Source organism: Podarcis raffonei, chromosome 1 (assembly GCF_027172205.1).
Source record: "Podarcis raffonei isolate rPodRaf1 chromosome 1, rPodRaf1.pri, whole genome shotgun sequence".
Taxonomy (NCBI): Eukaryota; Metazoa; Chordata; class Lepidosauria; order Squamata; family Lacertidae; genus Podarcis; species Podarcis raffonei.
The window spans coordinates 91,834,929-91,848,729 of NC_070602.1; the positions used below are offsets into that span (position 1 = coordinate 91,834,929).

A 13,801-nucleotide genomic window follows, 5' to 3' on the forward strand; every position below is an offset into this window, starting at 1 on the left:
TACCACCTCCCAAGATATCCATGTTGACATATCACAAGGAAGTTCATGTGCAAAATAACTACACCAGCTTATGTCTTTGCCTCCACAAACAGAGCTAGAGGTTTCTTGCTTCTGCCTGATGATCATGAGTACAAATTTCATCTGCCTCGGCTATCTGAAATTTCAAATGTGCTCATTTAAGTATCATGACAATGAATGCTCACAAAAAGAATACCACTCTTTAGAAAAAGCCTTTCTATTTTAACTGTATGATTCTAACCTTGTAAAATAAATATAGCAGTTGCACTTCACAGAATTAACAGAATCATAGAATTGTAGTGTTGGAAGGGATCCTGAGGTCTATCTGGTCCCACTCAATCTTAATTTCACATATATGCTCATGGGGTCTGAACTGAGGGTGACACACTAGGAATGAGGCCTTGGGGTCACAGTAGATAGCTTGAATAAGTTGTCAACCCAGTGTACGACAGGAGTGGAAAAAGGCAAATTCCATACTAGGGAATCATAGATTTTTAGAGGTGAAAGGGATTCTGAGGGTCATCTAGTCCATCCCCTGCAATGCAGAAATCTCAACTAAAGCATCTGTGACAGATGACCATCCAATACCTGCTTAAAAATTTCCAATGCCATAAGAAAAAAAAACTATATATATTTTCTTATGGCAGTGCCTAGACCATGGGTAGGCAAACTAAGGCCCGGGGGCTGGATCCGGCCCAATCGCCTTCTAAATCTGGCCCACAGACGGCCCGGGAATCAGCGTGTTTTTACATGAGTAGAATGGGTGCTTTTATTTAAAATGCATCTCTGGGTTATTTGTGGGGCATAGGAATTTGTTCCTTTCCCCCCAAATTATAGTCCGGCCCCCCACAAGGTCTGAGGGACAATGGACCAGCCCCCTGCTGAAAAAGTTTGCTGACCCCTGGCCTAGACACCTCAGTCACACACAACTTAATTTACATTAGCAAAAGAATTAGAAAACTATCAATGAAGTTACAAGGAATTATGTTTAGAAGAACTAGTTATTATTTAGTGCTAATTTTTCAGTCTCAGGAAAATCCCATTCTTCTAAACTACTTTTAATAATAATAATAATAATTTTTATTTATACCCCGCCCTCCCCAGCCAAGGCCGGGCTCAGAGCGGCTTACAAGCAATAATAAAAACAAGTTGAATGATTACAACTTAAAAACAAAATTAAAATACAACATTAAAATATTGAAACATTAAAATATTAAAATGTAGCCTCATCGCAGGAGGAGAAGGAAAGGAAAAAAGAAAGAGAGGGAGGGAATCAAATTGGCTCCAAGCCAAAGGCCAGGCGGAACAACTCTGTCTTACAGGCCCTGCGGAAAGAAATCAGATCCTGCAGGGCCCTGGTCTCATGAGGCAGAGCGTTCCACCAGGCCGGAGCCAGAGTTGAAAAGGCCCTGGCTCTGGTTGAAGCCAATCTAACTTCCTTAGGGCCCAGGACCACTAGGGTGTTGCTATTTATGGACCTTGAGGCTCTCCGTGGGGCATACTGGGAGAGGCGGTCCTGTAGGTACGAGGGTCCTAGGCTGTGAAGGGCTTTAAAGGTCAAAAGCAGCACCTTAAATCTGACCCTGTACTCCACCGGAGTACCGGGAGCCAGTGCAGCTGGAAAAGCACTGGGTGAATATGCTCCCATGGCAGAGACCCTGTGAGGAGCCTCGCTGCAGCATTCTGCACCCTCTGGAGTTTCTGGGTCAGCTTCAAGGGCAGCCCCGCATAGATCGGCTCCCACGAAACCATCCAGCCACAGCTTCCAAGCATCTGGTAAGTGTGTTCGGGGCCGAGTCGGTGTGGCCATCCATCAGCAGATAGAGCTGAGTGTCACCAGCATATTGGTGACAGCCCAGCCCAGAGCTCCAGATAATCTGGGCAAGGGAGCGCATAAAGATGTTAAAAAGCATCGGGGAGAGAATTGCTCCCTGCGGCACTCCACACACCAAGGAATGGCGCGACATTTCCCTCCCTAGTGCCACCCTCTGTCCCCGACCAGAGATAAAAGAGCACAGCCAGTTACAGGCTATGCCCTGTACCCCTACATCTGCGAGGCGGTGGTCCAGAAGATCATGATTGACCATGTCAAAGGCTGCTGACAAATCTAAAAGGATCAGCAGTCCTGACCCGCCTCGATCCAGTTGTCTATGGAGATCATCTGTTAGGGCAACCAGAGCCGTCTCGGTCCCAAAACCAGGACGGAAAACAGACAGAAATGGATCTAAAGCCGATGTTTCCTCCAGAAACCTACCAAGCTGTTCAGCAACCGCTCTCTCAATTACCTTACCCAGATATGGAAGATTTGAAACTGGGCGGTAATTGGATAGGTCTAAGGGATCTAATGAAGTTTTCTTTAAGAGTGGACACACTACTGTTTCCTTCCGTTCCCCTGGGAATGTCCCCGTGTCAAGGGACAAATTGATAATTTCAACCAGGGGGGTCCGCGCAACATCTGGACACTCCCTAATCAGCCAAGATGGGCACGGATCAAGGAGGCAGGTGGTGGGCCTACCAACTTGGAGGAATCTATCCACATCAGCAGGGAGTATCCGATCGAAATGGTCCAACACTGGACCTGAAGTCAGTCGAGGGGCCTCCAGTTCAGTCACTGTATCTAAATTGGCAGGGAGGTCACGGCGGAGCAACAGGGCTTTCTCCGCAAAAAAGCTCGCAAATGCCTCACAGCTGTGGGTTGAATTTGTGCTTAAATTTGGTTGTCCTCCTAAGGACGTTATTGACCTAATTATTCTAAAAAGTTGTTTAATTATCAAAAAAAGTTTTGATCTCCAACTTTATTGCATACAATAAATAATTGTAGCTACAGTTAGCAAAACGTTACCAGAAAATCACTGAATGGTTTGGGAGAAACTTACAGAAGCTTAAACTAAGCACAGCATAGTTCTGTTAAAGATACCCTATGGTGGCCTTTCAGAGAATAATGGATAATTTAGGGGAATCACTTCTTCTACTAACTTGTGCTTGGAAAGCTACCTGCTGGTGTTAAATTTGCAGACCCAGGAAGATAAATAAAAGCTATACCAGAAAATAAAGATAAAATGCTGGATTGTTTCTTCATGAAATCAAATGACCACTTAGGAAGCCAGAAATCTTAAAGAAAATAAACCATATAAAAGCAGATCTGAAAATAGTCCTTTGAGTGCAAGAGAAAGACCTGAAGTTATATAAAAGGAGAAGATACACAAACACTATTTGTCATCACTGAGGTCCTTAGTGTTCCCATCACAATGACAAGACAGCTGGATATCGATGGAACAATTTAGTTCAACACAATGTTACTGAGCGAAAGAATAAAACTAGCTTTATATAATGTCTTTCCTAGTTCTGGTTTCCCACTGTGCTTTCCAAAACAAAAAGCCAACTTTCTGCTGATCTGGTCACATGCCCAACACCCCCCGACACATATAAACAGTATATAAATAGAGCATCTATACATCTCACATTGATGAGCTGGACATTATGATTTCAATTCATGAAAAAGTTATTTTTGTACCTTATAGAGTGGGTCTAGGAGTTCCGTTTACTGTTTCTTGCATTACTTGTTATGAAATCTCAAGCTGAATTCAATAGCACACCCCAGTAGATAGGGTTATGACTGCACTGTAACACAATAATTTACACACACACCACCACCACCTGCCTGCCTGCCTTCTTTTATTCTAGTTATATGTCACTTTTCCTTTAAGGAGCTCAGTGAAACGCCAACACGACTTCCTAGGTGTTCTCTTTTTTGGTAATGCTGTGTGTGTGGACAAAAGAGGACAGAGATTTGCTTAAAAATTCTAAAAGCTAATTTATATGTATAGGTGCAAATTTAGAGGGGGAAAAGCAAATGCTGTTCTTTAAATAGAAATACAGTCTATCTCACCACAATGGGGAGCAGACTACAATCAGGTGACTTTTATGCCTGTTCATTTTGCCAAGTTCTACTGTAACAGCTGATGGGCAACTTCTGGGCCTTGCTATCCCTTCATGTGGATCTTTATCATTGAACTGGACTTGGAATGGACAGCTCTTCAAATAAAAGGCTGTCCTCTGTAGTGTAGGACACATTGGCACCCTATACACAAGCAACGTACATGGCCATGCCCTCCTAACTTAAAGAGCAGAACTGCATCAATTGCCTTCTAAGAAGTCTCTGGGCCCACTCCTGACGTAATGATAGTGTTCTGATGTTTCCAAACAAAGAGATTTTTGTATCAACCCAGAAGGCCAGCTCGAGTGTGTCACCTCTCTATCACAATATTTTAAACGTTGTCATTTATCAGTTAAGCTCTTGTTCCTCTTTGCAACACCCCTGCTGGCCAAGTCTTATTATTTGCCTTTTACAGACTAAAGACTGAAAATAAGCGGTAAAGACTTGCTTTTGGCGTTTGAGCAAACAGCGCTGTCAAGCACTGACTGACTGGACCACCCTGGCCCTCAGTTAAGAAGAGCTGGTTCTTTGTTTCAAAGGATCATCAAAGTCTCCGGAAATCTGCATTTGCCTACCACAGCCAGCCTGATTTTAAATAAAGCACAATTGAGATATCTTGCAGAAAAGCAAGAAGCCTACAATGGCTGGAAAAAACGGGTAAGGCTCAGTGCTGCACAGCAAACATTTCGTACTGAATAACTGGCCTAGTTTTCCTAAACAATGCACTGAACAAAAATAGAAGCCTATTTACATACTGATGCTAATATCTTTATTTATAGTGCCACAGAACAACAAAATTCAAGCCTTGGCTAAGAAGCAGAGTGCTCCGGAAGCATTGTACAACTTTCTTATTCCTGGTCTTAATATGTCAGCAGTTTTTATTAAAAGAAAAAATCTATTCCATGTAGTTGAAAAAGACTTTTAAGAACTGGTCAGGGTTCCAAAGTGGGTTGCCTGAACTATCTGAAGGCATGCATCATCACAATTAAAATGCATCTTGTATCTCTAAATATTATTTTAGTAAACTGTCAACCCTAGTTAGCAGAAGCACTAGGGTCAACTGTGTATTTCGCAACCTAGTACATTAATGTTTATTACAGACATTTGTGCTTATGGTATATTCACGTATAATACTTTAAAAACCGTGTATCTATTCTATTCTATTCTATTCTATTCTATTCTATTCTATTCTATTCTATTCTATTCTTTTAAAGTTAAGCTGTTTTAACCCAGTGAGTTTTTCAGAGAATAATAAGCAATAGTTGAGCGATGAAAAACAAGCAAATGGGGAAGTTTATACTCAAGTTCTCCCCCCTTTCTTTTATTATATGTAAATTGTCTATGGTGGAAGTAGTGAACTAAATCAGTTTTGACTTAGCTATTGCAGTCTATATACCAGGAGCTGTATTAAATAATCACTTGGAGTTCCAACTGATTTGTACAGTCGTACCTTGGAAGTTGAACGGAATCCGTTTCAGAACTTCCAACTTCCAGAACTTCAGACTTCCAAAACGTTCGGAAACCAAAGTGCGGCTTCTGATTGGCTACAGGAAGTTCAGCCCAGCCTTCCTCAAATTGATACCCTCCAGGTGTCTTGGATTACAGTTCCCCACACTCTTGAACACTGGTTATGCTCCAAGTAGCTGATGGGATTTGTAGTCCAAAACACCCAGAGGGCACCAGGTTGGGAATGAATGATTTAGTCCAATACTCCAATGAAGTTCTCAAAGTCAAGATGTAGTTAGTTGTCTGGTTTTTATTCACAACTTTGTAACAGGCATAAATGTTCACACAGTCTCTCAACTGGAGCCATCTTTCAAGTAGAAAATATTATCAAAGTAGCTATTTCTAATCTGGAGTTTATAGCTCTTTCTTTCTCAGGGGCTCTGAGGCCAGCTGTCTTTCCCAGCAACGGTAGCTTCAACAAGATGCTGGGAAAGACCAAAATGCTGACCATTGCTGCAGAGCTACTATCTTGGCAATTCTTCTGTTAACTGCAATTTTTCTATTAATATTTTAGTTGCCCTTCACAGCTTATGAAATTAAAAGCACCACCAAGGTTCTCAGCATACTTTCTGTTAATGATCTGTAAGATAGAGATGCTTGAAGAGTCTGCACAGCATGAATTCCTATTTGAACTTTATGATTCCACACAACACCAAATGAACAAATCAGGCAGTTTCCCCCCTACATTTACATAGAATCCTAAGAGGCAGTTTTCTAATCACTGCATTCAACTGTTTATTTGTATAACAGTGTAATAACAATGAATATTGTTTGCACATAATTATTTGCACATAAGCACATGCAATGCTTTCCCTCCTAGAAAAATAGGTGCTGTGATTACAGTAAATGCAACACTTTATAACAACAACAACAAATGAGGTGCCGGTACTGCATACCCTTCAGTGCCCCCTGAAAAAAGCACTGAGCACATTTATTTATTTACAGCACACACACACACACACACACACACACACACACACACACAATGCCTAAATTAGATTGGCAAAAAGAAGAGAAAGCAGTAAAGAAGGAACAAAAAATGGCAATTCCAGAATAGTACGCTAGTGTGGAAGCATCCCAAAGAAAAACCATCAATTTTCTTGGATGAATTAGTTTTAGTTAAAGGTGCTTGAATGTGAAACAAGTGATTAGTCGTCAATGTGCATTAATAGTCAATATACTGGCCCCATAGCAGCTTTTGACACAATGGAATGCCACTGGGATGTTTTTAACCAGATAATATCTGCCTCAATCAATCCATATAGCCATTTAGTTTATCTTTCTAAAAATTATATTATTAATGTAGTTTTTAATCTTTCTCTCTAGTGAGCCATTTTGATTCCATGTTGAAAACACAGCACATACATTTCAAATAAATAAATAACCACAAGCACCGCTGTGCTGCCCACAACATTGGTCAGCACCAACTGAGCTCAATTCTCAACCAGCCACACTGAACAATCAAGGAGAAAATTCATAAAAGAAGCTGTTCTTGCTGAATATGTACTCAGTGTGAAAGCGGCTGTGGTGGGTCGAGTACAACAGTTGGTATGTTCTTCTGGTTTTGAAGGCTGGACAGCCCTATCCAGTCTCAATTGGAGCACAAGTTTTATGCTCCCTGTTGACAACAAAGGCACAGCAGAGCCTCATTTCCTTGGTGAGGCTGTGAAATGTCTATATTTGAAGCAACAAAGCACACTCTTAGGCAAGGCATTCTTCCACCTCACCTACTGCAAGTGCCATCAATGGACACCCTTTCCAGATGTCAGGTCACAATGTCTTTCTATTGTAAAATGATCAATAGTGTGCAGTTCTGGATTTGAAGGACATTTGATGATTTAACAAATAGTGTTTGTTCTTATAAGTGCTTTCTATAATGTCACGTATCTCCAGGAGGGAGTAATCTGGCACCAGCACTACTTTGAAAGTGTTTCCTTTGATACCCGGTAGCTGCTCATTCTGCTATAATATACCTTTGAAGCTGGTTTCAATTTATTGTAATGACTGCTGCTAGGTGCGGGTACCTTTTTCACAGTCTGGTTTTAGCATGAAAGATTGTATCCCTCTGTCTGGGGAAATAAGGAGTGGGGCCAGTGATTCAAGCAATGAGTAATAAGCAGGCTACAGACAGCAAGTGTGAGGCCACCGCTGCACTTCCAGGCTTAACAGGAAGCTTCCAAACAATTATCACCATCCGAAAAATGTTAAGGCACCTGCCTTGCTGGGAAATAATTCCCTTTAACTTTAAATCATTCTGTCACCCTAGTGCAACAAAACAACTGCTCTAAAAAACTTATATTTTATTTTTTATTTGCTATTATGGGGAACTGTATTGAAAAGGATGGAATGAATGAATGGTCAACAGAAGATATATAAATACCCAGTAAGTCAATTGGGATGAATTATCATTGTTGTATAACCTCCCAGCAATGGAATCAGAATAAATGCTTAATCAAGACCAGGGAGAGCCTAGCCATGAATGAGCCTAGCCTAGAGTGAATGGCCAACAGACAGGATATTTGGGAGAGCCCTCAGCAATAGAACACCATTATCAAGCAAATGTAATCAGTGGTACCTAGGGATGGAGGGAATTTGGTTTAGTCTGCATTTTAATGTGAACCTACCTCATTTGTACTTCTCTAAACAAGACACTTCTCCAAATTTTGCTATGCATTTGTCTCACCAAATAAGGTGCACAAAATTTTTATCTTGGGTAAAGCAGTGGATAAATGTGCATCTGTTACTGAAAATAATATACAAAACAGCATTTTATTATGAAAAATTGCATACAAAAGTGTGTAGATTAGGAGAAACGTGCACGAAAATGCTGAAAATGTTAAAGAAACGCTGAGAACTTTAAAAAAAATAATTGCAAACTGATGGTGAAACGTGGTGAACTGAACTTAAAATAGGGAAAAAGAGAGAAACCAAAATGGATAGATTTGTCCATCCCTAGCAGTAGAAACTCTTTTACTGCTTGGGTCAGATGTGAAGACCTTTTGGTTCTTTAAGTCTTCAATGCTGTTTTTATGTTTTACTGTCTACTCTTCTTAGTTTTTAATGTTGTCATGGACTGTGTTTGGCTACTACACATTTTTGTTTTATTGCTGTTTTATACTGACAACCTAGCAGTTCGAAAGCACGTCAAAGTGCAAGTAGATAAATAGGTACCGCTCCAGCAGGAAGGTAAACGGCGTTTCCGTGCGCTGCTCTGGTTCGCTGTACGCCGGCGCCCTTGGCCAATAAAGTGAGATGAGAACCGCAACCCCAGAGTCGGTCACGACTGGACCTAATAGTCAGGGGTCCCTTACTGACACTTTAGATATGGTATACAAGTAACACTCCTCCCCCCCCGCCACGCTCAAACTTTATTAATCTTTAACAAAGGACACTCAGTATAATTACACACAAATTAAATAAAAACCATTCTACAGACACTTTATTATTACTATTATTTATTAAATTTCCATACCGCCCTATACCTGCATTGAGAATATAAGTCAAAAACCATGGTCTTTTTTAAATTTTAGTTTTTATTTTAATTGGATTATGATTTGATATGTTAACTGGATTTTTTTATTGGAAAATTAATAAAAATGATTTAACAAAAAAAACCCCACAAAAAACCCATGGTTGGAAGCCAGAAAAACTGATTCTGAAGCAGATTGCACTGCTTACTACTACATTGTTAAAAGGATTTAAACAGCGATAAATGAAGCAACAAATTGGTATGTTTTGGTACATTAAGCAAACCACATTAGAAAGCTAAACATGTATTTTATTTACAGAGCTGACAAGTCCACTGCTGTATTCCAGCAAATGCTGGTTTAACTTCCACCTTTCAAGCCATTCTAATTAACTGACAGTGACAATAACTGCTTCTCCTTAATCAAAGTATATTTCACAACACTTAACAGAAATTGTAATTCTCACTGCATCTGGATACAACCTCTAAAAAGAACACATTGGTGAGAAAAATTTAGAGGCATATAAATGGTGAGTAATTTTTGTTCTTGAGCTTGACACCTCTTTTTAAAGTACCAAGATGACTATATTTGGCAAATTCCAGATACCATTAAGGGGTTATTGTGGCAGTGGGATACCATTTGAAAACCACGAGGTAAAAACAATCTATGCATATCTTAGTGCTTTTATGTCTGCTATAAACTAGTCCAAGATGGAAAAAAGGACTGCTTTAACAGTGCAGTTTGTGTTATTTACTTTAAAAAGTGAATTGAGAGCTCCTGGAAATCCCATTTTAATTTTTTTGACAGTGACCATTATTTTTCACAAACAGATGTAGGCAAAGATCAATTTCTGCAGCAAGACTGTTTTTGTGTTAAAGCAGTTTCTCACATTTTAACTTTCTGAGAGTGGGAATGTTTGCTTCCCCATGAAATGTCAATATACTGTATAGTCATAATTCACATCACGAGTGACTATATGAGCCTGAAATAGATTTCACATCATCACTAACTTCTACTTACGCAACACTGTAACAGCAACTAGATTAAAATATTTTATGAGCAGGCATGACAGGAAATCCTGGGTAAATTACCCCTAGAACTGTAATTCTCATTGCCGCATTCCTGAGTTTGTTTATTTTATGCATTTATGTTCAATGTTTCTATCTCTCCATTTTTATAAAATTATACTCAAGATAGCTAATAAAATCATCAACAGTAAAAACCATAATCTTGAAACATTAGCTGTCAGAGACCTAGTTTAAAAGACAACAGCAAAAAATGCACCCTGAAAAAAGGGTAAGTTAAAGCTGCCTGCTGAAAACTAAGCAGTGATGGGCCTAGCTGAACCTCTAGACTGTTCCCTGGTATCCACTTGTCATATGAGAAAAAACTTAGGTGTCCAGAACTGCTTCTTGCACACACCCTGGATTAACTAGAGCATTTGTGTGCTTTGCCAGATGTGACTGGTGTTCCGCAGATGCTTCAGAGATGGATTAGCCGGGAGATGTGTGCATTACAACTGGAGAGGGCATGATTGGAGAGGGTGCCCTTTTTTGTGTGCACACGTGGATCTGTGGCTTTCACAGATGCGTAAGAATGCAGGACTTTCCCAACCTGATGTTTCCCTTGCATGGCATGGTTTCTAAACCAGCCAAGGTCACAGGGAGCCGTTGTCCTCTGGTTGCTCTCTGCTGTGTAACTTAACCAATGCCACCTCCTGGTCCCATTCCCACCAGCACCAGCAAACACTTGCAGGGATCTTTCCCCAAGAGACATCTCTAGAGAAGACACAAAACCCTGTTCAACTGAGGCACCCACCTTCTGCCAGCCCAAAGCACTGGCTAGCATTTATGGAGCAGCAGCAGAGTGCCACGAGATCATAAGAGCATAAGAAAAGCCAGTTGGATCAGGCCACACATCTAGTCCACCATCTGGTTCTCACAGTGGCCAACCAGGTGTCTCAAATGGTAGCCCACAAGCAGCAGCTGAGCACAAGAGCACTCTCCCCTCCTGGAGTTTCCAGCAACTAGTATTCAGGTGCATAGTTGCCTCCAACTGTGGAAGCAGAGCATAGCCATCATGGCTGGTAGCTATCAGTAGCCCGCTCCCCCATGAATTGGTCAAATCCACTTCTAAAGCCATCTAGGTTGATGACCAGCACACCCTCCTGTGGAAGTGAGTTCTACTGATTAACTATGTACTGTGTGAAAAAGGTGGATTAAGCAGGCCAGCTCAGAGGACCTAGTGTGCATATGGAGCTAGTCCCTGTGTGCAGCTTATAAGTGCAAGGAACCTACATGTATGCATTAGAGAACATGTAGCCAATTACAGTGGTACCTCGGGTTAAGTACTTAATTCGTTCTGGGGGTCTGTACTTAACCTGAAACTGTTCTTAACCTGAAGCACCACTTTAGCTAATGGGGCCTCCTGCTGCTGCTGCGCCGCCGGAGCACAATTTCTGTTCTTATCCTGAAGCAAAGTTCTTAACCTGAAGCACTATTTCTGGGTTAGCGGAGTGTGTAACCTGAAGCATATGTAACCTGAAGCGTATGTAACCCGAGGTACCACTGTATAGAAAATTGCAGGTGAAGTTATGGAACCAGAAATAAGTGATTGCTCAAAGTATATTTTAGGTACAAAAGCTTGGCCTTGCTGAAGCATGCATTTTGGGCAAGCCTTCACAATTATTACACAATGTGTAATAAGCCAAAGGCAATGCCCCAAGCATGGACTGTAAGCGACCTAATAGCTAACAAGCCTGCTATTTTGCAGTCCTAGAAGACAGAAAAAATAGGTTTGTTCAGTCCCTGGAGGACCACCATACATGAAAGGTGGACTGCACCCAGTTCAGTGTTCATTAGCTGAGCAACCTTTAAGGTGGATTTGAAGCAACCAGAGAGATACTGTATACGTTTATATCAGGCTGAAGTAGGGCTACTTTTAAAACCAGAAGCTTTTCCTTTAGGGATAGTTAATACAGAAATTCCGAAGGACCTTAGAAATTTGTGTATGCTACAACCACAGCCAGAATGGTATTTGCTCGGAGATGGAAAGAGGATGCTGTTCCAACCAAGGAAGAATGGCTGATTAAATTGATGGATTATGTCGAAAGGGCAAAATTAACAGGTGTGGTAAGAAACCAAGAGGAAAGCTAATTTATTAAAGAGTGGGGAACATTTGTGATATATTTCAAAAATCGTGGCATGCAAGTAAGTGCATTAGTAAGTAGGGTTAACTTAAATCAAGCAGTTAAGAATATTATCAAGATTAACTGTAGAATAATTTAAAAATGGAGCAAAGTGGAAAATGCAGTGTTAAAAATTTAAATAAGATAAGAAACCAGAAAAGGGGGGATGGAAGTCTAATATGTATTGGAAATATGTGATTGTAAGGTGTATATTTGTACATTTTCAAAAACTGAAAATAAAATTAACAAACTCAAAAAAGAAAAAAGTAGGGCTACTTTTTGCTTGGGGGAGGGGGGAGCTAGTGCTGAATCATTTGCTAGTCATTAATTGTTTGTTGTTGTTACCTGCTCAGTTGCTTCCCCCACTCCCCATCTGTTCCTATTCACCACGCATTGCCAATACAACTTCAGATACACAATGGCCAGAGCACAGATCATAGTGTCTATCAGTGGGTACTTCTGAAAACTGCCTCATCCTTCTGTGTGACATGGTTGTTGTTTTTGTGTGTGTGTGTGTGTTTTGTTGTTGTTGTTGTTTGGTTATTTAAAACCCACTTACTGCACGGATCTTAGCTGCCACTATAGCTTTCTACAAAAAAAATATGGAGAAGGACTGTGGAATTCAATGTGAAATTATCCAACTTCCATGCAGTAAGTAAGTCCTATACATGTCATGGACCAGGATCACTCACCACAGAGAGGCTGACTCCAGTAGTATAACAACTATACCTAGGTTGGGCCATTTGTTATGCTACCGAGACGCTGAGTTTCAAAGAAATGATAATGCTGAGACAGGCAGGTCAGATATTGGTATTGGAACTAGATGGACTTGGCCTCTCAACATTTGCCTAGGTCCATATCTGGTTTCTGAACTGTTGCTAGTGAATACCCAAACATGTCTAACCTGTTTTCTGATTGCAAGTCTAGAGCCTTGTTTTTATTAAAGGCAAACTGGACATACTAAACATAACTAGGATAACTATGTGTCTAGGGCTATTGCTTATATATTTATGTTTGCCCAGAGTGGCTTGGGCAACACAGTCAGATGAGCGGGGTACAAATAAAACAATAACAACAACAATTTTGTTTCTATTACACAAACTGATTTTTTTTACAAGTCTCCTATGTACACCTATCCTTGTAATGAAGGCCACAGAAATTACTGGCTCAGGAAATTTTAAATAGCCTGATTTAGTTATTTGTGACATTTTGATGTCTTGAGAGGGGCAGAGGGAGAAAAAAACTTAGACACCAGGAAAATGGCTACTTACAAGTCAGCAGTTATCTATGTGAACTCAGATAAGAAAACCATGTGAAAGTATATATTTACCCTCCTCAGTTATAAATTTCTACCCTTTGGAGAAGTTACACAATATTTAAGATATAAGGATACTATAAAACTCACAATTTTATGTGTTGGCACAATTAGCTAAACACAGCAAACATTTTCATCTGTTTATCTTAAGACACACATACTTAATTATGTTCCCTTTCTCAGCTATCTTTTTTCAAACCTCCTCCACCTTGTGACCATTCTCTCATCTTTAATTGTTCTCCCTTCATCTCAGCAAATTGGCCTCCTTTTAAAACTAGTTGTTTGTTTAGATGACATTAATAAATAAGGTTTAAATCCAGTGAGGTTGCTGGATGGGGACTCTGATCTTGAAAGTCTCATTTCAAATACCA

The 13,801-nt window shown here is 40.4% G+C and overlaps 1 protein-coding gene across 4 annotated transcripts in view; it reads right to left on the reverse strand.

Moving 5' to 3' along the window:
• Nucleotides 1-13,801, reverse strand: part of ADCY5 (adenylate cyclase 5) — a 177,789-nt gene that overhangs the window by 55,945 nt on the left and 108,043 nt on the right. The window lies entirely within an intron of this gene.